Source organism: Thermobia domestica, chromosome 10 (assembly GCF_964235325.1).
Source record: "Thermobia domestica chromosome 10, izTheDome1.hap1.1, whole genome shotgun sequence".
In the NCBI taxonomy this organism is placed as follows: Eukaryota; Metazoa; Arthropoda; class Insecta; order Zygentoma; family Lepismatidae; genus Thermobia; species Thermobia domestica.
Window position 1 is genome coordinate 63,808,811 of NC_137463.1, and position 26,239 is coordinate 63,835,049.

A 26,239-nucleotide genomic window follows, 5' to 3' on the forward strand; every position below is an offset into this window, starting at 1 on the left:
CGCTACGAGAGAACACAGCGTAAAATGAAATTATTACGATCCATGGGATATAAAATACATGAAATGTGGGAATGTGAATTTCGTCAAGTGTTAAAATCCAATCCAGCATTGGCCTCTTCTTTAAGCACACATCCTTATACTAATAAGACACCATTAAATCCAAGAGACAGCTTCTATGGTGGCCGCGTTAATGCCATTAAATTGTATCACGTCGCAAATGAAAATGAATGCGAAGAAATAAAATTCTTGGATATCGTTTCCCTGTATCCTTATGTGAATAAATGTGGACGGTATCCAATAGGGCATCCACGAATATATCTACAGGGAGATCCAGAAATGCCCGACATTCAAGATGTCAACGGATTAGTCAAGTTGAAGATTTTGCCTAGCAGAAATGTGTTTCATCCAGTGCTGCCATTTCGCTCAAATAAGAAGTTGTTGTTTCCACTTTGTGCTGCCTGTGCCACAGCATTAAATCAAGATTCTGAATGTACACATTCGGACAGTGAACGAAGTCTAACAGGAACATGGGTGTCCTATGAAATTCAAAAAGCCATTGAACTTGGGTATCAAGTCATTGAAATTTACGAAATTTGGGATTACGACATCACCGTATATGATCCAGAAACCAAGACTGGCGGATTATTCAGCGAATACATTAACACATTTTTGAAATCTAAGCTGGAAGCTTCTGGATGGCCTGCCAATTGCGTCACCGAAGAAGAAAAGCAGCAGTATATTCAAGTGGTACAACAACGGGAAGGCATAACTTTAGATGCAGCAAATATAATGACAAATTCAGCACGTCGTAGTCTTGCAAAACTCTGTTTGAATGCCTTCTGGGGACGACTCGCAATAAGAGACAATTTCAGCCAAACGACCATCATTAACGACCCCAAAGAACTGTATCAGAAATTAACTGCTCCAGACATAAAAGTCAACCAAATTTTACCTGTTAATGATTCGTTGTTATACCTTTATTGGCAATATGAAGATGATGTTCCAGTACAAAATCACAATGCTAATGTTGTCCTTGGAGCATTTACAACGTGTCAAGCTCGTCTGGAACTCTACAAATATTTAGAACTGCTGCAAGAAAGAGTACTATATTTCGATACAGATTCCGTGATATTCACGCAGCGACCATCACAGCCCACAATAGAACCAGAAGTATTTCTTGGTTCAATGTCAAATGAACTGGAATCAATTGGACCAAAAGCATACATTAAAAAATTCGTGTCTGGTGGCCCAAAACAGTACGCCTTGGAAATCTACAACCCCGACACGAAATCAACCAGTTATGTATGCAAAATTCGTGGATTCACACTCAATTATACTGCAAGTCAAAAGTTAAATTTTAATAGTCTGGAGCAAATGATCATAAATCAATCGAGTGAAAAAATCTCCATTAGCACGCCGCACAAAATTTACAGAACCCACGATCATCATCTTGTCACAAAACCTGAAGAAAAGAAGTACAGTTTCAACTATAAAAAACGCCGATTAATACCAGACACATACGAGACATTGCCCTATGGGTATAAAAAAGCCAGAACAGAATAACAGCCATATTTTCCCCTAATCCCACCAACATCACCTCCCAAAGACGGGGCAAAGAATCAACGCAACACGGGACATGCTTCAACGAGGCCACAGCGGAAACAATACTCAGATGATATCACCTTGCAGAAACCCGTGGAGAAAAAAAAAAGGAATTCAGGTACGTCACATTTGCGTTTCTTTTCTCACCTCACTCTCTCTTGATCAGTTAGTTCGATGTTAATAATCTGTTTTTCTTCTTTCACAGGAAACAAAATAAATATTACCATGTATATTCATATGTTTTATTTTCTCTTTACAGAATTTGTACCCGTCACGGACACGTCTTCCTTTGAAGAAAAAGAAATTCTGTATTCTATTTCACTTGCTAAAAATAAATGTACAGAAACATGATTCTGTGTTTTTATTTCACATCCTAAAATCAAATTCTTTTTCCTGTACTGCAATTTCAATTTCTTTTTCTGAATCAGTTTACCGATAAAATAAATCAATGTTTTGCGGAAAAAAAATCAAACTAAATTTTTGTTTCAGAAAATTTTTTTGTGTACGAAAAAAACTGATTCAGAAAATTTTTGTGTACGAAAAAAAATGTTTTCAGAAAAATTTTTTGTGTACGAAAAAAATTCTGTTTCAAAAATTTTTTTGTGTGTCTGATAGTGTTGGCAACACTGGAAAAATTTCGGTAAGTATCGCTCAGACCCTGAGTTACAGCGAACACAACTAGATTCGAACCAGCAACCTTAAATGTCTCATTCATCTCTAAATACAGCCAACTAAACAATAAGATTATGTGTATACGTCAATGCTTTGCACTGAGTCAACAAGGTTTTCTTCAAGGTCAAAAATCGCACACGAAGTAAAAAGATGACAACACAGATCTTCTATCTTTCTATATGAAACATAAACCTAGTATAAACTGCTCGCACTAAAATGTGTAATGTAACATAATCTGCTCGTCTTCTTTTCATACGCGAAACTGTTCGCACTGAATGGAATACGGCGGCTCAGCGCTTCAAACCACAACGAAGTAAGTTCATGTTTCCTCCTATCATTTTTTTCATCATCGTTTCAAGGGGACGTTAAACTCAACATTTCTTAAACTAACACACACACACAAAAAAAATCGAACTCGGGACCATGACATAGTAATCAACAAACTGATCTTCTCAATGTGCCATGGTGACTCAGCTCTTATTTCTGATGTGTGAGATCTCTGCTTCAATCCGCAAGCAAGTAAGTTTATGATTTTTTCTCATTTCATCATTTCTCATCATCGGTGGGGACATTAAATTCAACATTTCCAAGAATCGAACTCGGGACGACTGCAAGGTTCACCCCTGAAGCGGAACAAAATGAATCACAAAGTACTTATCAAATTTAAGGGAATAATTTAAATACGTCTCCATATAACGTAATAAGCTCCAAAGGGATCGATAACTCCCAAAAAGTAAACCATTGTACTCTATTATATAACGAAAATGTCTCGTGAAAGATAATAGGATAAGTTAAAAAAAAAAACCTTCCGAAATTGATATTTTTATACTCATCAAAGGGAACGAGGCCCCCTCGTCACGTGGATCAAGTGTCTTGAGTGATCCCTGCCCCCTGAGTAAACATAAGCAAAAATTTCAATAGGTAATGCAATCCCGGGCCAAAGCATCTCTAACTCATTCATTATGGTCCATGTGGGGGTCCCAAAAGTAAAATAGGGTCACCCCGACGTCAAACAAACACATTACCTCAAACCAAATACCTCTACTTCATTCGCACCAGTAAGGGACGTGGTGACTCAGTGGTAGAGCGTTCACCTCTGTTGTATGGGGTCCATGGTTCAAACCCCGCGAAAGTAATTTTGTGGTGAGCAACATTATGCTCCAATTTTTTATTCATTCCTTTCTCATCGTCACCAACTCCTTTAACCTAACGTGGGACGTAAAACTAAAGATTTCATTTGCACCAGTGTTAGTTCATCTCATCAAAGGGATAACAACCAAAAATCAAGTATTCCTCCCAAAGTTCAGCAGCAAAAATAGAACCTACTAATTAACGTGAAATCCGAACCGCATGAGCTCCTTCCGGGAATCGAACCCTGGTCTCCCACATTAAAGACGCATAGGCAAACCGGTTAGCCACAAAGGAACTCCAAAGTTTTCAAGTTTCATATTAATACTAATTTATACTATTACTGGGGTCTACTAATTCATAATGTAATAGGTCATCAAGAAAGAGATCATACCTTGTTTTGGCAATTTTATACTCATAAAAGGGAACGAAACAAGCCATCATAAGTTCCAAGCTAAAAATCCCAGTTCAGTGACGTCAAACGAACATATTAGCTCGAACCAACTACCTCTAATTCATTCATACCAGTAGAGGTGCGGTGGCTCAGTGGTAGAGCGTTCACCTCTGCTGTATGGGGTCCCTGATTTAAACACCTCGAAAATAGTTTTGTGGTGGGCAACATTATGCTCCAGTTTCCTCCCACACTTTCATTCATTTCTCATCGTCACCGTCTCCTTTAGCCTAACCGGCATAAGCGTGGGACGTAAAACTAAAGATTTTATTTGCACCCGTGTTAGTCCATGGATAACAATCTCCAAATTTTATGCCATAAAAGGGAACGAAAGCATTCGTAAACCTGTACTATTTCATAACGTAATGAATCATCAAGACCATATTTTTAGTAACTTTAAAGAATCACCATGACCTCTGATCCAATACTCCCAATTCAATGACGTCATAGCAGGACCAAGGTACCTCTGATTCATTTACACCAACGTGCATGGCCCCTGAATAAGCATAAGCAAAATTTCAATAGGTGACGTAATCCCGGCCAAAGCATCCCTAATTCATTCCTTATGGTCCATGGAGACCCAAAATTGGATTATTAAGAGTTCGGCAGAGTAACGCCATTACTACTATATCTATCTTAGTCTTATTCATGTGATGATTGTAACTCCATAGTGCTGTAGTAAACATACTATTTTACCTTTCAAAGTATATTTTGCTGATATTTTCAGTTTTGGTGACGAGTAATTACTTAATAAGTAAATGGTATTCCATATTTATATACTTTCCTCTACTAGGGATGGCCTCAAAGTTCCGGTTCCGGAGGAAACGGTTCCGCGATTAACTGGTTCTCGGAGATCCGGTTCTCAAAACCGGTTCTGTAACCGGTTCCGGACCTGGATCCAAAAACACGGTTCCAGAACCGGATCTTAGGAACCGCTTCCAGACCTGGATCCGAAAACCCGGTTCCAGAACCGGATCTTAAGAACCAGTTCCACATCTGGATCTGAAAACCCTTTTCCAGAACCGGATCTTAGGAACCGGTTCCATATCTTGATCTGAAAACCCGGTTCCAGAACCGGATCTTAGGAACCGGTTCGAGACCTGGATCTGAAAGCCCCTAAAGTCCCGCAAATGAAGCACAAAGTTCACCTTCAAAAATAATGAAAAGGGAACCATGCACTTGTGCCTTCCCCGCCCAGACCCACTTGTGCCCCCAGAAAAAAGTTTTGGTCCACCAGTGGGTGTTTAGCCATATGAGTTGGTCAGTTTGCCTTTTTAGCCAATGAATTTGCCAGACACCCACTTTATTTAGCTAAAATGAGACAAGCTGCAGCCGCCTGGCGCCTGCCTGTCGCTTCCACCATTTCATCTAGCATACTGTTCACAGCTTGCCAGCAGCTCGCGTTTAACGTACGGATGGTAACAAAGTTTCGGTTCCAGCGGAACCGGTTCCGGGAGGATCCGGTTCTGTTTTCAGAACCTGTTCCATACCTGGATCCAGAGAACCGGTTCCAGACCTGGATCCGAAGAACCGGTTCTAGATCTGGATCCGAAGAACTGGTTCCAGGCCTGGATCCGCAAAACCTGTTCCGAAACCGGATCTTCAAGAACCGGATCCGTTCAGACCCGAAAACCGGTTCCACCAGGAACCGGTTCTGGCCATCTCTAATACATACAGGTAAAAAAATCTAATCAAGAATCATGGAGTTTTCGGAATACTGAAATAGATTCTTTCATGGGTTCGATTAAGGATCAATTCTCAGATGTAATAACCAATAGAATCGGATGTATTAGGGGTTGTGTAGGCAAAATTTATTTAGCTGAAAACAAACATTTAAGCAAAATCCGTTCCTTGTTCCTAAGAATAAAGAGAAAGAATTTGATGATCAAATTTCAGAATTGGTTAGGCAGAGTATTCTAATTGAAGTTGACCGTTCGAACTATGCCAGTAGTTGCTTTTTATTGAAGAATAGAGACAATAGTTATCGAATTGTACGGAACTTCGTTAAAGCTAACGAATTGATTGTAAATGATCCTTTTCCGTCTCCGAACATTGAGGAATGTTTAGCTGGCTTGTCAGGTAAGCAATTCTATACGAAAATAGATCTAAAGAAAGCTTAGTTCCAAATTGTTTTGGATTCTAGCTTACGTGACATCACAAGAATTGTTACTTCAAAGAGTCTTTTTTAGTTTACGAGAGTCCAAGTAGGTATTGAAACTGGTAGTAACATTCGTAACCATGTGATGAACAAAATACTTGGAAATTTGGAAGGAGAAGGAGTAAGATAATATTTTGACGATGTTCTTATATTTTCTGATACTATAGAACAACAGAAAGATACTATAATAAAGGTACTAGAAAGATTCCGAAAATTTAATGTTACTATATCTCCGGATAAATGTCTGGTTTTCAAGCAAATTATTAACTGTTTAGGGTATATTATTTCCGGATATAGGATGGAAATCGACCCGGCTAGGGTTTCACCTATTAAAAACTTACCACCTGCACGTAATAGGAGAGGTCTCATGAAGTTCTTGGGGCTTTTCAGGTATTACGCGAAATTTCTTCCGAGTTCCTAGAACTAATGGGACCTCTCAGGGAATTAAAATCTCCTAAGAATAAATTTGTCTGGAGTCCGGAACACCAAAGGACTCTAGACAAATTAAAAGAAGTTTTAGTTGAAAACATTGTATTAAAGACCCCAGATCTAAATAAACGCTTTATCTTACATGTAGACGGATTAGGAAAAAGCATAGCTGCTTGTTTCTCTCTTGAGAATAGTAACGGGGAGCTTCAACCTGTTTGTTTCTTTAGAAAGAAATTATCAGAAGCAGACAAACATACAAGCATATACGAAATGGAGTTTATAAGCCTAGTAAGAGCTATGTCCCGATTTAAGCACTATTTGGTTAGAGAATTTGATGTCCTGACAGATAATAAGGCCCTTACTTGGATTTTAAGCAACTCTATGCGTCTACTAAAGTATGGTCCTCTTCTTGAGACTTTGTGTTAGTTTGCGTTCAAGATTAAACACGTTAGATCAGCAGATAACGTTATAGCTGACACTCTCACAAGAACTTACGACCCTTTTTAGTTTAGCTTAGTAGACGGTCGTTGGGGATTAGCAGCCTTTGAAAGCAACTTGCGATTAACTCATAGACAGAAGTTGCCTCTGATAAGGGAACCCATCGAAGATCTTCCAAGAGAAGACCCTGAATTGAAAGCAATAATAGATAAAATAGAAAATGGCGACAACATTCCAGGTTTTGTTTTAAATAAAAATATTCTTATGAAAAGAACTAATTAAGTCCATAATACTTTCAAGATCTTAATCTCTAACGCTTTAAGGAGAGTTCTGATAGAGTACTACCATGAGGATAAGCTTGTTGGAGTTCATGCTGGTACATATCGGACTGTTAAGAAATTAATGAAACGCTTCACATGGGGAAATATGAAATAGGAAGTGACTGAATTTGTAAGATTTTGCCATAGGTGCCAGCTACCTAAGGAAGAAAATAAAAGGAAAATGGGGTTACTAATATCAGAGTATAGTAAGAGAATCGGATCACACTGGTATTTTGATATTATGGGTGTATTGCCTAATTCAAAGGGATTTAAGTACATCTTAATCGGGGTTGACAATGCTAGCCGCTTTGTGGTTCTAGAGAAGTTAAGATCTTTATCTTCAGCCTCGATAGTGGACAAAATGTCAGACATGTTCAGTCGACTAAGATATCCAGAAGCTATTTCTACCGAAAACGCTTCTGTGCTTATATCAGAATTACTTAAGAAATTCTTGTTCAGACTGGGGATGAAGCTCATTAATTTAAGTCCATACCATCCTGAAGCGAATTCTGCGGAGCGTTTTATCAAAACGCTAAAATCGTCCATCCGAGCTTACATTTCAGACATGCAACATCTTTGGTCGTCTCTGATACCAGACCTTCAATATACGCTCAATATTAGAGACCATTCCGGCCTTAAGATGTGCCCAATCGGAGTATTCTTAGGGCGTCCTTCTTACACTCCTCTGGAAAATCGATGGGACATCTCAGATTCAGATATTGCCGGTAAGTCAACAAAATCTTTGTGGTCGGAAGCCATGAAGAATATGGAGAAGAGCTGGGTTAGAATAAAACGACTAATGTTGCAGAGAAGAAGAGAAATGGTATTCCAAGTAGGCGATAAAAGATTGATTCGATCACATGTGAAATCTTCTTTGAAAGATAATGTTGCTAGATCACTTAGTAATAAATGGTAATGCCTATTTAAAGTCAGGAGGTTTTTGACACCAAATGCAGTTTTAATATCGAACGAGAACGATACTCTTGATTCCTACAAGCGGAGTCACGCCTCCGAGATACAGATTTATCGGGTCCAAAAGAGTTGAAGTTCAAATGAAATGCTGGAAATGAAAATGGGAACAATGGTAAAAGAAAAATTGTATGTATTAAAAATTCAATATAATAAAAGTTTATAGAATAAGTGCTACTACTTAATTGTATATATTTTTTCTTAAATTTTAATCACGGCTGTCATTATAAAAAAACTTATAAATAGAGTATTGTATAAAAAATTAATTTTATCTTTTGCATATAATGTAGTTCAGTAGTTTGTCCTAAATTTTTTATATTCCTGAAAATATTTACTTATATGTTTTGTATGCTAATGATATTTTTCTATATTTATAGATTTCCATTATTAAAAAAATCTGGAGCATTATTAAAAATGGCTGGTGGATATAACGTGTCATCTTCGTGCAGAATGAGGTCGTCGAATATGGACGAGTCACAAGAGTAATAAAACTTAAAAAAGGAAGAAAATCACTGTAAAATTGATTGACTAAATCCTAATAATTTTTAAGAGTCACTATTCAATATGTTAATATCATTGGTTAGATATGTTAAAATCATTGGTTAGATAAAGTTAAAAAAAGTAAGAGGAAAAATCTTAAATCTATGTGGAATATTTAGATAATAGCAGTTGGAAAGACTGCTGGAGGAAACGGTAGCAGTCGCGAAAGGGGGCGTGGTTAACGTTCACCGACTGAACAAGCTAAAGAAAGTTTCGCTGCTTCTTTAGTTGTTATTCGTTTTCTTAGCCGGGAAATTCTCCTTTCGATTCGACAGGGTTTCTCTATTACGACGTGTATTCGATAAAGTCATATTGGTGAAATGTCAGTAATATACTATAAAGTGATCAGTAAAATAAGGTTTGTTTTATTCCTTGATTTTGCAATTTTCACGAGCTAACTTAGTGGCAAGTCAAACGGGCTCTATTTCTTTCCTCTTTTTTGGCTACTAAGTTATGATAGTGAAACAGAGTGTGAAAGCTTTCTTTGAAAGTGTGTTAAATTGTTGTGAATAGCAAGTGCAAATAGAGGTTTGCGTGATAACTTTATGTTCTCACTTTCTTTCAATTCTGTTCAGAGAAATAGTGCAATTAATCTTTTGTCACTCGCGCTGTTGTAAAAAAACAAACAGGTAAATAAACACTAATGATTTTTACGATCGGTTGCATTAGTGGAGTCACCCTCACTGCTATTCCTCAAGTGATTCCTCCCACTCTTCCACCTAAAAGCTCGCTGACGTGCTGCATTTATAGTTGCCAGTATAGATTGAGGTAATAGTTTCGTCTGTGTTTGCTTATTTCAAAGCGCGAGCAGTTCCGTGATAAAAGTAGTATCCATATATTTCTTTGGAGTTTAAAATTTTCCAAAGCGCGATCGTTAATGTAATAAATATTGTTTTTGAGTGGTTTTGTTTTTCAAAGCATATGTTTCCCTTCTTAAATACAAGTGAGATACAGAAGTGGCTTGACAATGTTAATGATGAGTCTAAAGCTAACTATCGAAAATTAGTGGCTGCTAAAAGTGATGCGGTTTTAAGTAATGAAAAATTGAATGAAAATTATATTGGTCATGAAAATGAAGCAGTTAAGAACAATGCAGTTCAGATGCAAAGGATATGGATGTGAGTTACAGTTACAACGAAAATAGTGAAGATTGTTTCATTGGGAAAGACAGAATAACAAAATGGAAGAAGTAACTGGCAGCATCGGCGAAGATAAAGTGTAAAAACTCTGTGAAAAAGATGCTACGACCGAAACTTACTGCTAAGGGTATCACTGAGTAAATTCATGCTTTTTTAATTTATCTATAATCCTGTGATTGATAAAATTGTAAAATGTACTAACAAGTATTTGGACAAATCACGGAAAAGTTTCGAGGAAAAATGCACTGCAACTATACAGCAACTTCAAGAGCGGAATTAACGGCTTTATTTCCACGCCTTTATTTGATTGCCACGAAGAAAGGAGCGCGTTTGGATGTAAAATCCCAATTGGCATGTGACGGAAATGGAATTCCAATCGTAAGAGCAACAATGAGTTACAAGAGATTTTTACTGCTACTCAGGGCATTAGATTCGACTATTTCAAAACCCGAAGTCAGAGAAGAGATATTGACAATCTACAGTTATACCACATTAACTTGTCACCTAGTCTTCTGTTCCAAGCGCTGCTATCGGCTAAGGAATCCACTTCGTTTACCCAAGGCCACCTCGTTTAGCAACAGCAGAGTCCTTATTAGCTCAGCGCTTTTGTGGGCGATGGTTTGAGCTTTAGTTCGCACTTTTCCACGGATCAAGATATTTTGACAGCACTATAGCAGCAATTCGAAATCTTCTAATAATTTATTCAACAATTGCATGCATTACTTCAAATAAGTGTTACTGAATATATTGTTTGTATCGCAAAATGTCAATGTTGGAAAAAAGCAAACGCGCGAGTGATTATGTTACTAAATATGGAGTGAGTGAGAAAAGGTTAAAGGGCAGTGAAGTGAAGGGTCTTTTGTCCCAAGTGAAAGCCCGATTCGATCACGTGAAAAGTAATTCCTATTGAGCATTAGTTGGTTTGGTTTGCTTGAAAACCAGTTATAAGTATTTCATACTCATATATTTTTGTGAGGTAACTAAGGCATGGAAATATTTTTATGGGGAATTACGTTATATAAGAATACTGACGTTTTTTCTACCAATTTGATTTTATTCGATTGCCAGAATAGCTCAGACTGAATCCATATTACCAATGGAGAGCGAGGTTAACACAATTGAAGGTAAATTACATATTTGAAACAATTAAAGGTGAGTGAAATTTCCAACTTAGTCCAGATTTTAAAGTAGTCATTGTGACTTGTCAAATTTGTGTTTGTCCGGTTGTCAAGCTCGTTATCCACTCCAGGTCGAATTGCTAATGCAATTTCAATGTCTTTTCACCCTTGCGTTAAATTCCAGAATTTTCTTCATTTTTGATGTTTCGCGGAGGGCAAAGTAGTCAGGGGGACAATTCTCGCCTTTTCGATAAAATCACTAAATTCCCAATATTTCCAGGCTAAATTGGTTCCTTTTTCAATTTATAGTTTATATTGTTTATAGATAGATTTTTTGGAGTATTTTTATCAAAAGAATTCTACATTGCAAATTATTTTTCTCCATCATTCTCATTCCTTACTTACCAAAAAATTAATGAATGAATATAGTATATTATTGAGTGAGAGTTGATAGAAATATGATTAAGTTATATTTAGTTGAGTACTTAATAGTCCAACTTTATCATTCTACTGTTCTGGAATAGAAACTGAGAGTTATAAATGAAAGTAATATTATTTATTATTGATTAAGTGATTTGACATATATTTTTAATTTCCTGAAATTGAATATACAGAGTCGTCTCATTAGCTTGAATATTGTTAGTGTCTCCGTAAAGTGAAGTTGTAAAGAAATTACAAGCGCGCTAATAAATTGTTAAATGTTTTCTTTCTTTATGAAGTCAGATTTAAAGCAACATTAATAGAATTATTATACTGAGAATAATATTTGAAATTAGGAGGAAATTAAATTTTTCAAATTTTATTTATTTAAGAAACAATTTTTTGAGTAATAATATTCACCTAACATTTTACGTAGAATTCAAGAGAATTAAAGAAATTTATTGCATATAAAAGCATTCAGATTTTTTCATTAGTATTTTCTTTTTTTGTATTTACATATTTTCTTGTTATTTTGTTTCGTTAATGTATCTAAATTATTCTAAAGTAATAGTATAAATACACAACAATAGTTTCGTTTAAACAAATTGTTATATAGAATGGAATTTCTGTTGGTGTTAGTTATTTAATATATTATACTTATTTCCTATATATGTTTGATTTTCCTATTGTATTTGGAAATATTGGAAAAATATTTAAATGCTGCACTGACGAATTTAACGATAGGGAACTGAATCTTCTCTCCCAAGTCCCATCGACCAGGTGTCATTAGATTGCATCCGGATTGACAATTATTATTATTATTGTCATTATTATTATTATTATTATTATTATTATTATTATTATTATTATGATTACTTAGTATACTAATGGTTCTCAAGCTGATGGCTTACTGTAGATACCAGGTGGAAAGGGCGTTACAATCTGAAAGCATGTTTATGATTGTACTTTTGCAAAACGACAATACGCAAGACATAACACAAGAGCTTTAAAATGATTATTAATGAGTATTTTAAGTTATTTTTAATTATTCTCTCCATTCAATTTGTAATGAATTTTCAATGCTCTGGAAATTAACATTTTTCTTAAATTAAAAATGTTAGCTTTATTAATAGGTTTATTACAAATTATAATGTTGTTTATCTTTATTAAATATTTTCTGTAACATATCTGTATTACAACAAAATGTTTTCTCTAACAATACTTATATCGATTTTTGTATGCCATTAAAGTCATCTCAAATCGTTTATTCTTTACAAAAATTAGTTTTATGGAGCAGTGTATTTATGGGACATTTAATTTCACCTTTACTTCTAAAAGTATATCAACTGATGCGTCAGTATTTTTATATAAACATTTGTAACGCGGAAGCAAAAAAACAACAAACTCTCAAATTATATTACAGGAGTAGACAAATATAGTAAAAATATGAGTAGAAGGTTTCCTATTGTCGAATATTTTATTATTATAATAATATTGATATACTAATTGTATACTAATAATTAACTTTAGACATAATTTTTCCTTTTATTTGGAGACAATTGCTGCTAGAATATATTTCCGTTCCGTTGAACCACATCAGTGTTCAAGATACTTTAGTATTAGTATTTTGTTTTCTGACGCACACGGCCTCCGTGTAACGCATTAAAATTTTCTGCAAATTTATCTTAAATCTTAATCAGAATACGGTATAATATTATATTTAATGTTTTAGTATCACTTGTTTAAGAGAAAGATTGATCTTAGTTTTACGTTAAAATAGAAATGATATTCACCATTTAAAGAATAATAACTAGTTATTGATAAGAAGATCTGATTTTTTAAAAGATATAAATAACTGGAGGTAGTTGTTTTGTCACCTAGATGAAAGTATACCAGTTATTGAAACTTTTGTGATGACTTAATAAACGCATGTTAAACATTAGATTCATATATATCTATTTCATTCAAAGATCTACCTTCATATGTTGTTATATATGATTTACTAAGCATTAAAGCATATTTATTATTAATAAGAAGCATAGTTTATTAAATGTTGTTACAATATTAAGTTTGAATTATCACTTAAACCGAACATTATGACCCAATCATTTTATATAATATAATTCTAAAATAAAATAAAGGACCTAAGAGAATAAATGATATAGACAAATGGCTCTTAATTTTCAGCTAAATTAATTTTAAACCTTGAAATTATTTGCAATGTGCTTAGTATATGGTATAAAAATATAGACTATAAAAACGAAATATTTAATAATTTAAATAAAATAGAACAGTAAATTCTTCTTTTCAAGATGCAAGTAATATTATGCATAATTGAATTTTCTATGTAACAGTAAACATGAAAAATTATCAACTGTATAGTAAGAATCTTATGCAAGGAATATTTAACTGTTTGTAAAGTTTTAACAACTCAACATCTTATTATATTACCAAGGTCAAAGCTAGAGTTCCGCACCAGGGTATTTAGTTGCGATTACTAGAAGAAAAAGCATTAAATTGGAAATTTTTATATATAAGATTTAATTTGAAATTATAAGGTTTGTATTGAGTACTCATTTAATAGATGACTATTACGGAATTGAAGGTTCTTAGTGGAAAAATGATTTATCCCACAAAATTTCGAAAAGATATTAACAATTCTGAAATGTTTTGCAAATGCTTCATCTACTTGCGTAATTCCATGAATCACTCAAAAATATTAAGTTAGATGTACGTAGTAGAATGAATTAAAAGAGTGTTCTGAAATTTAAGTAACAAACGAAAAATATTGAACATTATTAAATATAGATATTGCACATTTATGACAGTACTTGTTATTTTGTAAATTTAAACTAGAATTGCTTCCTACCCTTGGTACTTTAAGTAGTTCTGACTTCAATTTTTTAGTTATAATAATTCACATAATTTGAAAAGAAATATTAAAAATGAATTTGTAGGGTACACAATATAAATTAGAAATAACATTTTTCTCTTATAATTTCAATTTCAGATTCCATACAAATTATTTGATGTATTAAATATTGTTAAAAATTAATTATTTATCTCATTAACTCGGTAATAAGTTTTAATGGTATTTGAATCCAAGCTTTACTTTTTAAACACTGATATTATCATTAATATTTTTATGAATATCAATCGCTTTTATAATGAATATACCGACCTGGTATACCGGTCTGGATATTGAGAGTATTGGAAATAGAAAACTGTGTTTAAAAATGAAAATTCTTAATCTTGAACCTACTTCCATAAAACACGTCCTTATTGTACTATTTTTTATGTTCACTGTATACAGATAAATAAAGAGTTTTAATATATATGGTAACGTTCTTACCATCCACGTTCACCTTTAGAAAGTCTGATTGTAAAACTATATTTAGGCTTCGCATTGATTTTGATCTCACTTTATAAATAAGTTTTTTTTATTTGTTATCGCAATATTCATACGAGTTATATGATACTTGTCTGGAAATTTATTAGATCATGTAGTTAAAATTAGTCCCGTTTCACATAGTTTATCACTCCAAACAATTTCATCATTTAAAGAGAATAAACCATCCAGAAGAAAATGGCATATATATATATATATATATATATATATATATATATATATATATATATATATATATATATATATATATATATATATATATATATATATATATATATATACGTGTATGTGTGTGTGTATGTGTGTGAACTTTATTCTACTTAGAAATTCTTTTCCAAAAACTTGTTTATCCAGTATCTAGTAAGTTCGAAAGTAAGGTTTAAAAGCATAATGGAACGAAGGAGCGATAAAAAACAGATATAATGTGTATTTACAGTCAATATCTCCATAGAAATGGAGGAACTTGCATCTCATTACTTTAAAAGAAAATTCCTGTTAGGTGGACGTATCTTATGTACATTTGGAGTGAGATACTTGCAAAATAGTTTATGTGCGAAACAAAACATTTACTAAATAATTTGTAACTTAGTCGGATACACTGACAAGATTGAATAAATATACTGAATATAGTTGTTATTTAAATTATATTTTGTTATTTGTAGTAATATATCTCTTCAAAAAGAGAAATACTGCCTTATTCCGGTACTGTGTGATTCCATCATAGTATTCTCATATTAATATTGCTAATGAATTTAGGAAATTGGCTTCACTTTATATGGGAATGTTATGTCTGAGAATAATAAGTAATTTGTTCCGATTTATGAAGTATAAAACAACTTACCTCGAAGCACACAGCAAAAAGGAGGAACATTAGAAAAACTTTGGCAACCATTTCGATGCTGAGAAGGTGCTATTAGAAGTCGCTCTTATGTTTCGTTAACAGCTATTCGAAACAAAGTAAAATGTATTTTGCTAGTACAACAATTTTATATCTTAAAGGGAGAAAATTTCTAATTCAATCGTAGCTGCTATTATCATTGCTATATTTTTCCTTAATTTGCTTTGCCATAACATTGTATCAAGTATGCATTGTTCTTTTGTTTTCTGATTTAATGTAAACCAATTTCGTTTCGTAAACAAAAGTAAAATCTTTAGAGTTTTATATCTTCACGGTATATTTATGGATTGTATAGTTAAATGTATCGTATTTTGTTTTCGCACCTCGCTGTGAATAATTATGCATAACGCCTATAACAGAAACACCGCATATGACAGCAGGTTCGATCAATTTTTATGAAAAGTGTAATAGACAAAAATATTTATCTAAGCACTTTTTTTAAAAAAAAACTTTCAAAACAGGTTACTGATTTTCTCTATGTCATCATTCCAACTTGGAGGACACGCAGTGATGTTTAAAACAGGTTTCGGGTTATTACAGATCATTGTTTTAGTATTTGGAAAATCGTATTGTCCATGAATGTTATTCTATCAAAATGTGTCCAGTAACAAACTATTAGACTGAAAAAAATAATTTGGTAAACCAATAACATAAACTATAGCAAATGCAAGATTGACGGAATCATTGTCAATCCGTCTATTGTCTTTGTCTTTAGTATAACTTACTATTGTTTTAGTATAACTTATTCAGGTGAAGCACATCAATTCGTTCTATTTGAGCAGTTCATGATATTTTTTCAAGAGTCACGTCCTTTCCACTTCATTTAAAACGAAAAGTGAATCAAGGATTTGACCAATTCCTAAAAAATATTCTGCATCGGAGTGCATGGAAATTTTCAGAATTAGTGGAATAGGAATAACAACTACGATTTTCAATGATTTATTGATATCTAATTCTTGAACAGGCATTAAAATTTATTCATGATTCTGGTATTAGATAAATAAATATTTAAATATTTTCAAATTGAATGAGAAAATGTGGCTGATAATTTAAAATATATGTTAACAATTATGCGCGGTTCTTCAAGCGTAAAGCATGTAGGCTCCGTAAGCCAGATATTTAGTTACGTGTTGAAAATTTCCTTGCAAAAACAATAGACTCACTACAAATAGCTGTAAAACGAATGTAATTCAATTAAGGTCTGTACCTTATCACTGCGTATAATACAAGTTAATGAAGAAGGTCACAAAACAAACTTTAAACAAACAAAGGAAACCCATTCGTTAGCTGTCTTCAGTTTTACTGATATACACTTTATTTTCCTAATCCAGTTCAAGATGAATTTGAGTAACCACTTCCGAAATCGTTCCGTATAACCCCATGTGTCCTTCTTCCGCTATGGTCTAAAAATATCTATAAGAATATGAAAATATGATTTATAATTAACACTTTGGAATCCTGTAGACAGAAATTCTCATATAATTTATGAAATTAGAAAAGCATCAGTCACTTTGAAATTAAAATTACTGGCGTAATTTTCAGCAATATACAATTAAAACTAGAGCGCATTTCAAACTACGTGACCGCTACTAATACAGCATTGATAATTAAAAAAGAATAATTATGTTATTATTATTATTATTACTATTATTATTATTATTATTATTATTAATATTATTATTAAGTATCCGGCTTTTCTTCAGGTCCTGGAATTAATACGACTTTTTTCTTTGATTTTTAGGTTTGGGTGTGGAAATATTTCTTGTACAATCCGCGGCAAAAAACCTGCAACATGAGGATGTAAGTTTATTGTGAGACTACGCCAAACAGCACAGATAATGAAAATAACGTCTAAGTTTAACGAATCACGCCAGGATAAACAACGACATCCTTTTGTGCACACTTATTTTGGGGCAAAAAACTTCGTCATTTCACCATAAACTTATATGCTCATGTTGCAGGTTTTTTGCCGCGGACTGTACATTACATGATCTTGAGCTTCCTCCTTTTGCTTCAAATATTTTCTTCTAGTGCTCAAACCATCAATTAGTTGTGATCTTCTTCCCATCCCTTGCTTTCCTTCCATCTTTCCTTTTATGGTGCTATAAAGAAGACGATTTGTTAGCAAATCTATCGAATCCAATTGGAATCCCTACGAAGTATGATCGCTAGAAGCGTCCTCTTCTATCCTATCTGTTTCGCTTGATCATCATTTGTTACTCTGTCCGCCCATTCTATCGTCTCCACCTTTCTCTAACATTACATTTGAAACAAATCTAATTCTTCTCTAACCTCCTTAATGTACAAGTTTCTGAAGCATACTGTCCAATTCTCCATATATAGCACTTGACAAACTAATTACTTTTTACAATACTAAGCCTGTTAGTTAAGAGTAACTATTTCTTGTTTAATACTCCTTTGGCTGTGGCAATTCTTAACCTGACTTTTTTGGTACAGTAAGAGTCTCTAGACAAAATAGTTCCAAAACACTTGAAGCGATCGCCCTTTTCAAGTTCTCTTACTTCGTTATAGGTATAAAATAAAATATTTTCAAGTGCTAATAGTAATGTTAACTGACAACATAATTACTGCTTTGTTACATAGTTTCCCTTTTAATAAAGAAGTTGACTACCCTTAGTATTGTGAAAAGTCAAATTTGAAATTTTTGGGTTTGAATATTAAAACAGAAATCCAGGGATTGAAGTTTCCGGTTGCAACAGCGGGATAAGATGGAACCCTTCTTCTAACGCTGAATCCACACGAAAGAATGTTCTCTATCTATAACAATTTTCCATCCAACAGAATTAAATTTGAAATGAGAAGTTATATAGTTTTTTATCTCTTCTCTGTAAATATAAGGACAGGAGTAGAACCTGTTCTTACTATATTTAGTGTACATAGATTTTGCATTAATTCGCATTCACCGGAATACAGAGAGAGAACTTATGTAGTTTTCTATCTCTTCTCTGTAAATATAAAGACAAAAGTAGAACCTGTTATTAACATACTTAGCCTACATGAATTTTGCTTTAAATCACATTGGCAGGATGATATAGAGAAGTTAGCAAATTCTGTTTAACATATACCAAATACTATATTACGTTCTTATAAAGTTACTTTTATTATTTTTGTTATTATTATTATTATTATTATTATTATTGTGTCTGGTTCGGTGTTAATGATTTATAATGGTGATTAATCATTTATTAGTATTAGTTTATTTCAAAGTATTATATTTTAGTGAAATATAAATGTAATTGATACAGAGAGTTAGCAAGCACCAAAATATATGATCGATTCAGATGGCTCTACAATTTACTTTTGTCCCAAGCGAAGCAAATCGATAGAATTGATCTGCGAATAAGCATGACCCAGGAACAGCAAGCGAAACAGAAGTGCTTATTGAGTACCTCTAGTGGAAGGATGTGACCAGAGGAAAATGAATCTTGGTATGTCAATCGCTGAGGAATTTTAACTTGTAATGCTACTGTGAGAAATTCAATTGCAGATTTTCAAAAAGTATGAGATATTCGTTTATGATGAACTTTGCTCTGATGAACCTTAAACAGTAATGTCTCAGAAAAGGTTGATGTCATACAGAAGCTCTATAGCAGAATAAAATCCTCTGGTGTGTTATAAAGTCTATAGACATTTCGTATAAGAGGATTAAAAAACCCTCTGACAAACTGCTGAAAATTTAAATCTCATGCAGAGCATGAGGAAGATGTTGACGAGACAGGCTTCCAAGACTACAAGCTGAACTCAGTCTGCAGCGAGTTCAGAATTCTATCTATTTATACTTCTTCCTCTCTTCCCTCGCTGTTGAAACATCGCCTTGCACCAGAGCTATAATATATCAAACAATTTTTTTAAGAACCAGTCATTATGATTTCTCGCCAGACAAATGTTTCTATAGAAAAAAAGTTGGCGAGTGCTCGCTTGAGAACAAACCATTTGCCTTTAGAAAGAGGTAACAAACAAATTTACGTAAAATTCTTGTATCAAGATACGAATACCAACCACCACTTTGAACCTGAGACAAAACAGGTTTGAAAGCAGTAGAAAATATACTTCCTCTAAACTTCCAAAACACTCATGTGAGATACTCTGATGGCATCTTATGGTAGACTCGTTAGCAATCCATGATACTTGGCTAGAGCATATTATTGAGTATTAATAAGGCATTTGTGTGAGCCATCGCCGCAAAAGCCTTTCTAAAAACGTCTGATGAAAGAAGACGAGATGAAGCTCATAAATATAATAACTAACAGAAAAATATAGAATTTTTCACCAAATTTAATACCCTACACTCTTTTTTTCGTTTCCTACCTATTATTATTATTATTATTATTATTATTATTAGTAGTAGTAGTAGTAGTAGTAGTAGTAGTAGTAGTAGTATTAGTATTATTATACAAACTGCCTGAAGCTTTTTCAATTTTTTTGCTTCAATTTCAATGCATACTCTCTGTGATATGCAAGAACTTTTCCCCTCCAGAAAGAAAAAGATAATTGAGTGAGGAGAATTGTAGAAGGTCTTTCAATGGAGGCAAACATTTACAAAGTTGTTTTTCCAGTTCTTCAAAATTTGATATTTTCATCTACTTTCAAGCATTTTCTGATTCATATGTGATCAGTGTTTTTATTTCTTTGATTACAGAGTATATAATGAAAAATACGTTACATACACATCTATATTGAGATTAACATATGATGTTCATTGGACAACACGCTCTGAACCAGAGAGATTGATCTTAGAATGAAGAACTTTTTTGTTAGTTAGCTTTACAATTTTACTCGCATAAACACCTGCAACAGGGCTACCAACTGCTGTCAGTGCCCATGCGTGTAAGTTCTTATTCCATTACGTATAAGTTGGGTTGCATCTGTCTAGGCGTTCTCACAACTGTAAATTATCTGGACACCAAATAATGGAATTAGAATTCTTAGGGATAAATTACTTTTGTGGCTGGGTGTACAATGTATATGATAGTTTCATTGTATTTTGTAGGTTGCAACTAGGGATAAAAGTAGTAAAAGTTCAAGGTAAACATAATAAAATAATTTTTATACCATATCGATTTGAGTAGTTAGTTGACTAAACGATAATCCTTTACCTAAAATTGATGTACAATAAATGCTAAGAAAATAACGTAAATAGCAACAATTTTGAGAATTTTAAACAGTAAACATGTAAATGAAGTAATAACTTATGATTGCACAGTTATAGATTACGATGCCTTTTCGATGTTTTGCAATGATATTTAACAAATCAAAATACAATGCTAATACATAATTATATATAACTTAAATTACTGTGACTTCTTCGTCCCTAAATTTTACGACGTACATATTATAGTGTGTTGTTTAATATAAATTTGATAATATTATTTGAGTATAATTAAAACTTTTTAAAACTCATTTTAAAATAAAGGCAATAGCAACACTCTTTAGAAAACAAGATATTTCATCAGACGGACAAATCATTGTAAACAACTTCTGGTGAAAGGGAAAGTGTTCTGCCACAATCATATAAAAGGACTCACTTTTAACAACAAGGAAGGATTTGAAACATTTGAAGATTCAAGTTGATTCGACTATCAAGGTTCATCGAGGTTTTTCAAGAATGGCAGCACACTCTCCTTGCCAGTAAGTTGTCCTTTCTCTCCTAACTGCTTATTTGTTATGATGACATTTGCTATGCCAGATTGTTGGTAGGTCTTCCAACAACAGATTTCACCTATACTACTGAGCATTCAGATTCATAATTTGTGTAATTATCATGATTGAATAGTACATTTGCTTTGAGAATGCAAATCTCAAGTTGGCTCCCATTTGTTAATGTGTTTGTGTAAAAGATATCTGCTAATGCTAATGGCACATATATATAAATAATTAAGTAGTCTCTATAACTGTGCCTATAATAGCGAAAAGGCAGAATGTGACTTTGTATAATATCTGATCCAATAAATCTATTAACAGACATCATCCTTTTTCATTCAGACATAATACTACATTGTTTATATTTTTAAGAGACAATACATGACTCTTTCTTCGGTAAAGACAATCGTACGTATAGCAATGTCATCTTAACATTATCCTAATTAATTTCACGCCAATAATTCTTAAGTTTATTTGTTATGCTTTTTGCTCAAAATACTCTTAGCAGGTCTAAGGTTAACGTTTCAACTCAAGCAGTTGAACTTAACAGTATTCTTTGTAGAAAGTAGCCTTTTTGTAAAGATTCTTGCTATTGCTTCCGTTATGACCTACATAAGCTACTTTAACTATGTAGTTTGTGCTTCTTTTAGATTTCACCCATATTCCAGTTCCTGCACCATTGCTATCCAGTTGCTAAACACAGCAACCCACCCTTTAATGCAGTTTTCAGTTTATTTATTTATATATGCATAAAATATAGCTCTAGTCTTCTTAGAAATTTAATGTCTCACATAAAAGAGGAACAAGACATCGGTAATTGACTCCAAAAGACCGCTCCTCTTTCTATAGACTAAAGCAGTTTCTAAGAACACTAATTTATTAAAAAAAAACTGAACTATAAAAAAATAGCTATTTAACTTCTGTCTCTATCACCCATTGGTTTAATAGCTTCAATATAAAAATAGTAAAATTCATATAAAATCGCTAGATAAAGAAGAATAGGCCCATTTTCCATTAGCCGAATAAATAAATCTATTGTTAAAAAAATTAGAATAGAAACTTAGAGGTTTCCGATTCAAACCTCCCTTACTTTCCAAAAATCAATCAATGCCTTTTGAGCAAATTTTGGTTCGCACTCCTATACATTGTATTGAAACAATCTGGGTTAATTAGAACTTCTCTATTAAACTAAAGAGGTCCCAGACTATATAACCTCTTCTTGTAATTCCATGTTGAATCTTGCATTATGCAACTTTGTCTTATCTCTCTATAGCATGCAAATTGAGATCAAGACTATACTATCTACCATTAAGTCCTACGTTTTACTAGGCAATTAATAAACCACTAATTAATTTATTAAATTAGGGTCGTAATCTCTAGTTGCACTAAACATAAATATATGCGATGATCACACCCTAATCCCCTTACTAACCATCACAATAATTTGGGTCCAAAATCGATATATAGGCGATCTTTCACCCAATACATATCCTAAATACAAGCAAATTTGCTCTTTAGTCTAATCTATTAATTAAGCATCATTAATGCTTCTTAATTCCATACTAAAATACTGCATCAAGCAGCTTTCATGCTAACTATACATTTAGTATCAAAATGCATGTCTCCACTCCCAATATTTAGTAAATTTAGGCAAGTTACTCCTTAATCATTTCATTACAATGCTAATCACATTGCATTTTTATTATCATTGCCTCATGATATCATTTTATTTCATTCTATCAACTGACGACTTTCGAATAACAAGTCAAAACAAAACACCTAACAAAATTACTTTAAGATGTAAATATTGTTCAGGAAGAAAATAAGTCTGAAGGTCTCTGTTAGTGTATTTTCCGTAAACATATTATCTAAAACTTTCATAACATCCTAGTTTCTAAATTCTTGCGTTTCTAAAATAACTATTTGTTGATATTTTCATTCTCTTTCCGTCAACAGTATCACTTGTTTATTACAGCACTTTTACTTTCAAATTTGCTACATGGTGAATATTTGTAACTTCTAAATACAAAACAAGGAAGTTTAGACCACTTTCACAATGGCTTGTTGACGTCACTTTCACTTTCAATTTCTATTTATCCCATCAAGTTGAGCCTATTTTCGTAACTTTCACTTTCAAAACATTCTTCTAGTCACAAAAATATTTTGCCATTTCCTTCTGACAAACATGTTATTTCTGCATGATATCGAAAATATTATTTCTACATGTGATGAAAAATTAAACTTTCTTTCCGGGTCAAAATTAAAATCAAAACAAATAATAACAATTTGTAATTGTCAATATTTTCTAGATTATTTCCAAAATAAGGAAAAGAAATCTATTTTCAATAACATTTCATGTTTGTTAGAAGTCAACTACTTTCAAGTTCTTTAAAATAACAAATTTCAAGGTAGCTACAATGTACCAACTTTTCTTTCACTTTGTATAAAATCGTCAACACCCAAGCTTTTGGTATCAGTCTCTCATTCAGACTCATCGTTCTCAACCAACGCTCAACATGTCTCAAACTTTTAGGTAAGACTTTCCTTCTCTCAATTTTATTTGCTTTAATAATTTTGAACTTTAACTACTTTGAGATTTCAGAACTTAGTCTGTAATACCAAGATACCTTCAGTACTTTAACAAAGGAACATTACATATTTCCTTGCTTTAACTTTACATTTGCTTAACTAGCGTTTTTCAAACTACCGTCTCGCAAATATTTATGAAGTCAGTCTCATTGTTCATTAATTCAATGGCCGCATATAAAGGACAGGTTAATCATTTATTTACTTTACCATTAAATTGCTTTGATATAATAAGTGCGTTCTTTCATTGTAAATTCAAAGAAAACTTCTTTTCATTTATAGAGCCCTACAGGCATAACCATAGTATTTTGCCTAGATATGCCTGAACGCACATAATTAAGATTGCTTTAATAACATACTAATAGTTATAATTAAAAATAGTATATCTTTTTTTAGTTTAATGTTGATGGCATTCATAGCTTTTATTCTGACCCAAGTTATTGATCCACAAGGTGTCCAACTACAAATAGGAGCTGAATTTTCGAGCATTCCTAATGCTTTGCTTTACTCCTCATTTGCGCCTTTAATATATTCGTTCGAAATGCACCCTTTAGATCTTCAATTCTTTAATGTTTCTTGTGCTAATACTGGGACTATTCAATACTGTGATTTGATCACATCCATTATTCCCGCAGCTAATAACTTTACTTTAGATATACAAATGGCCACATACACATCTCGATTTGGATTTGCGCCTACCACAAATCGCAACCCAAGAAATTTGTTACCATTTGTAGGTTCATTTTTACAATGGCTTGGTGGTGCTGCATTAAAGATGATGTAGATAGCATTAAAACGCATGAACACCAAATATGGCAGCACATATCTCATTTAGAATCCAATAATTATTTGGTACATTCACAACTAACTAATAATGTGAGTAGTATGCTTTCCCGTTTAGCTTCCCAAACTAAACACTCCTTTCAGGAAGTTCAATCAGCATTTAATAATTTATTAAAACATGAACATAATCTCACCTCTCAGGTCTTACAAAATAATAACATAATACATTCATTCATTAAAACTTTCTTTCACTTAGATCAATTATTAATTTCTCAATTACACACCCTTCTTGAATCGGATTTGTATAGAGATGTATACACCGCCTGTACTCAAAATTATTTGCCATCTACTTTGGTACATTATAACACTTTAACATCAGATCTTAAACTTTTAAATTCTAAATTGATCTCAAAAAATCTACAGGTTAATCCTTCTTTCACCACGGATTTAGCTTACAAAATTGCTCCTGTCTCATGCAAGGTTACGCCAGTTGAGATTTATGTCACGGTCAAAATTCCAGTATTACCAACTTATACACATTTTAGGCTATACAGAATAATTAAATATCCAGTAGCTTCAAATGCTACAACCTGTTTCCTACAATTAAAATCTGATTTAGTAATATTTTCAAAAAGTCAGGTTTTTCCTTTGGATTATTATAGCACTCAATTTTGTAGTGTTCAAAACAAACCTTTTTTCTGTAAGTTACCTATGGTCTCAGCACAGCATTCTAAAGAAACATTATGCCTTACACACTTACGTTTCCCCAAAGTAGCGGGACTATATCAAAAAGTTTGTGAATTTAGATGTTCATTGGATTTAAATATGACAATCACTCAAATTAATGAAACTTCATTCATTATTACCAATCCACAAACTAATTTGTATTACTTGCACTTAAATGGTTCAAAATTTCCAATTCATACGTATGACACCAAAACGATACATGTCACAATTCTTTGTGACACATAAATTGTGGATCAATACGCAAATATTCTGATCACCTAATTTACTCCTTGTTTGAACAGAACAATTCAATATAACCACTTTCTTATACATCACACCCTTCATGTCACTGACACCCTTTTTCAACTACCTAAAGATAGGACTTTTCCTTTTATATTAAATTTTACTAATATCCCTCTTAATTATTCGCAACCTATTACGGAAATCACTCCTATTAACTCATCCTATGTACCTATGTCATGGTCAACAGTTATCCCGGATTCGTATGTCTTTCTAGTACATGTGACGAGCCTTGGTATACAGTTTCTGTTATCTGTAGCTAATAGCGTAGCGATAGTTATATTATATAAAAGACAGAAAGCTATTCAAAATCAAACACAATAAATTGAGTTAGTACCGCTCAGGGACATGTAACTGACAGACTGCAATTTTCCATTACAGAATATTTCTCCTTCTTTTCTTCTTTATGCCCCATCCCACATTTGCATTAACCTACCATGACTTTACCTCTTTAACGACTCTTCCTTTAGCCTTTCTCATCCTAATTCTCAT

General features: G+C 33.0%; 1 long non-coding RNA gene across 1 annotated transcript; it reads left to right on the top strand.

Moving 5' to 3' along the window:
* Positions 1-1,643: 1,643 nt before the first annotated feature.
* Positions 1,644-1,953, top strand: LOC145661998 (uncharacterized). Its single transcript, XR_014126941.1, has 2 exons — positions 1,644-1,720; positions 1,862-1,953. It is a non-coding gene; the product is annotated as an uncharacterized LOC145661998 (long non-coding RNA).
* The last annotated feature ends 24,286 nt before the right edge of the window (positions 1,954-26,239 follow it).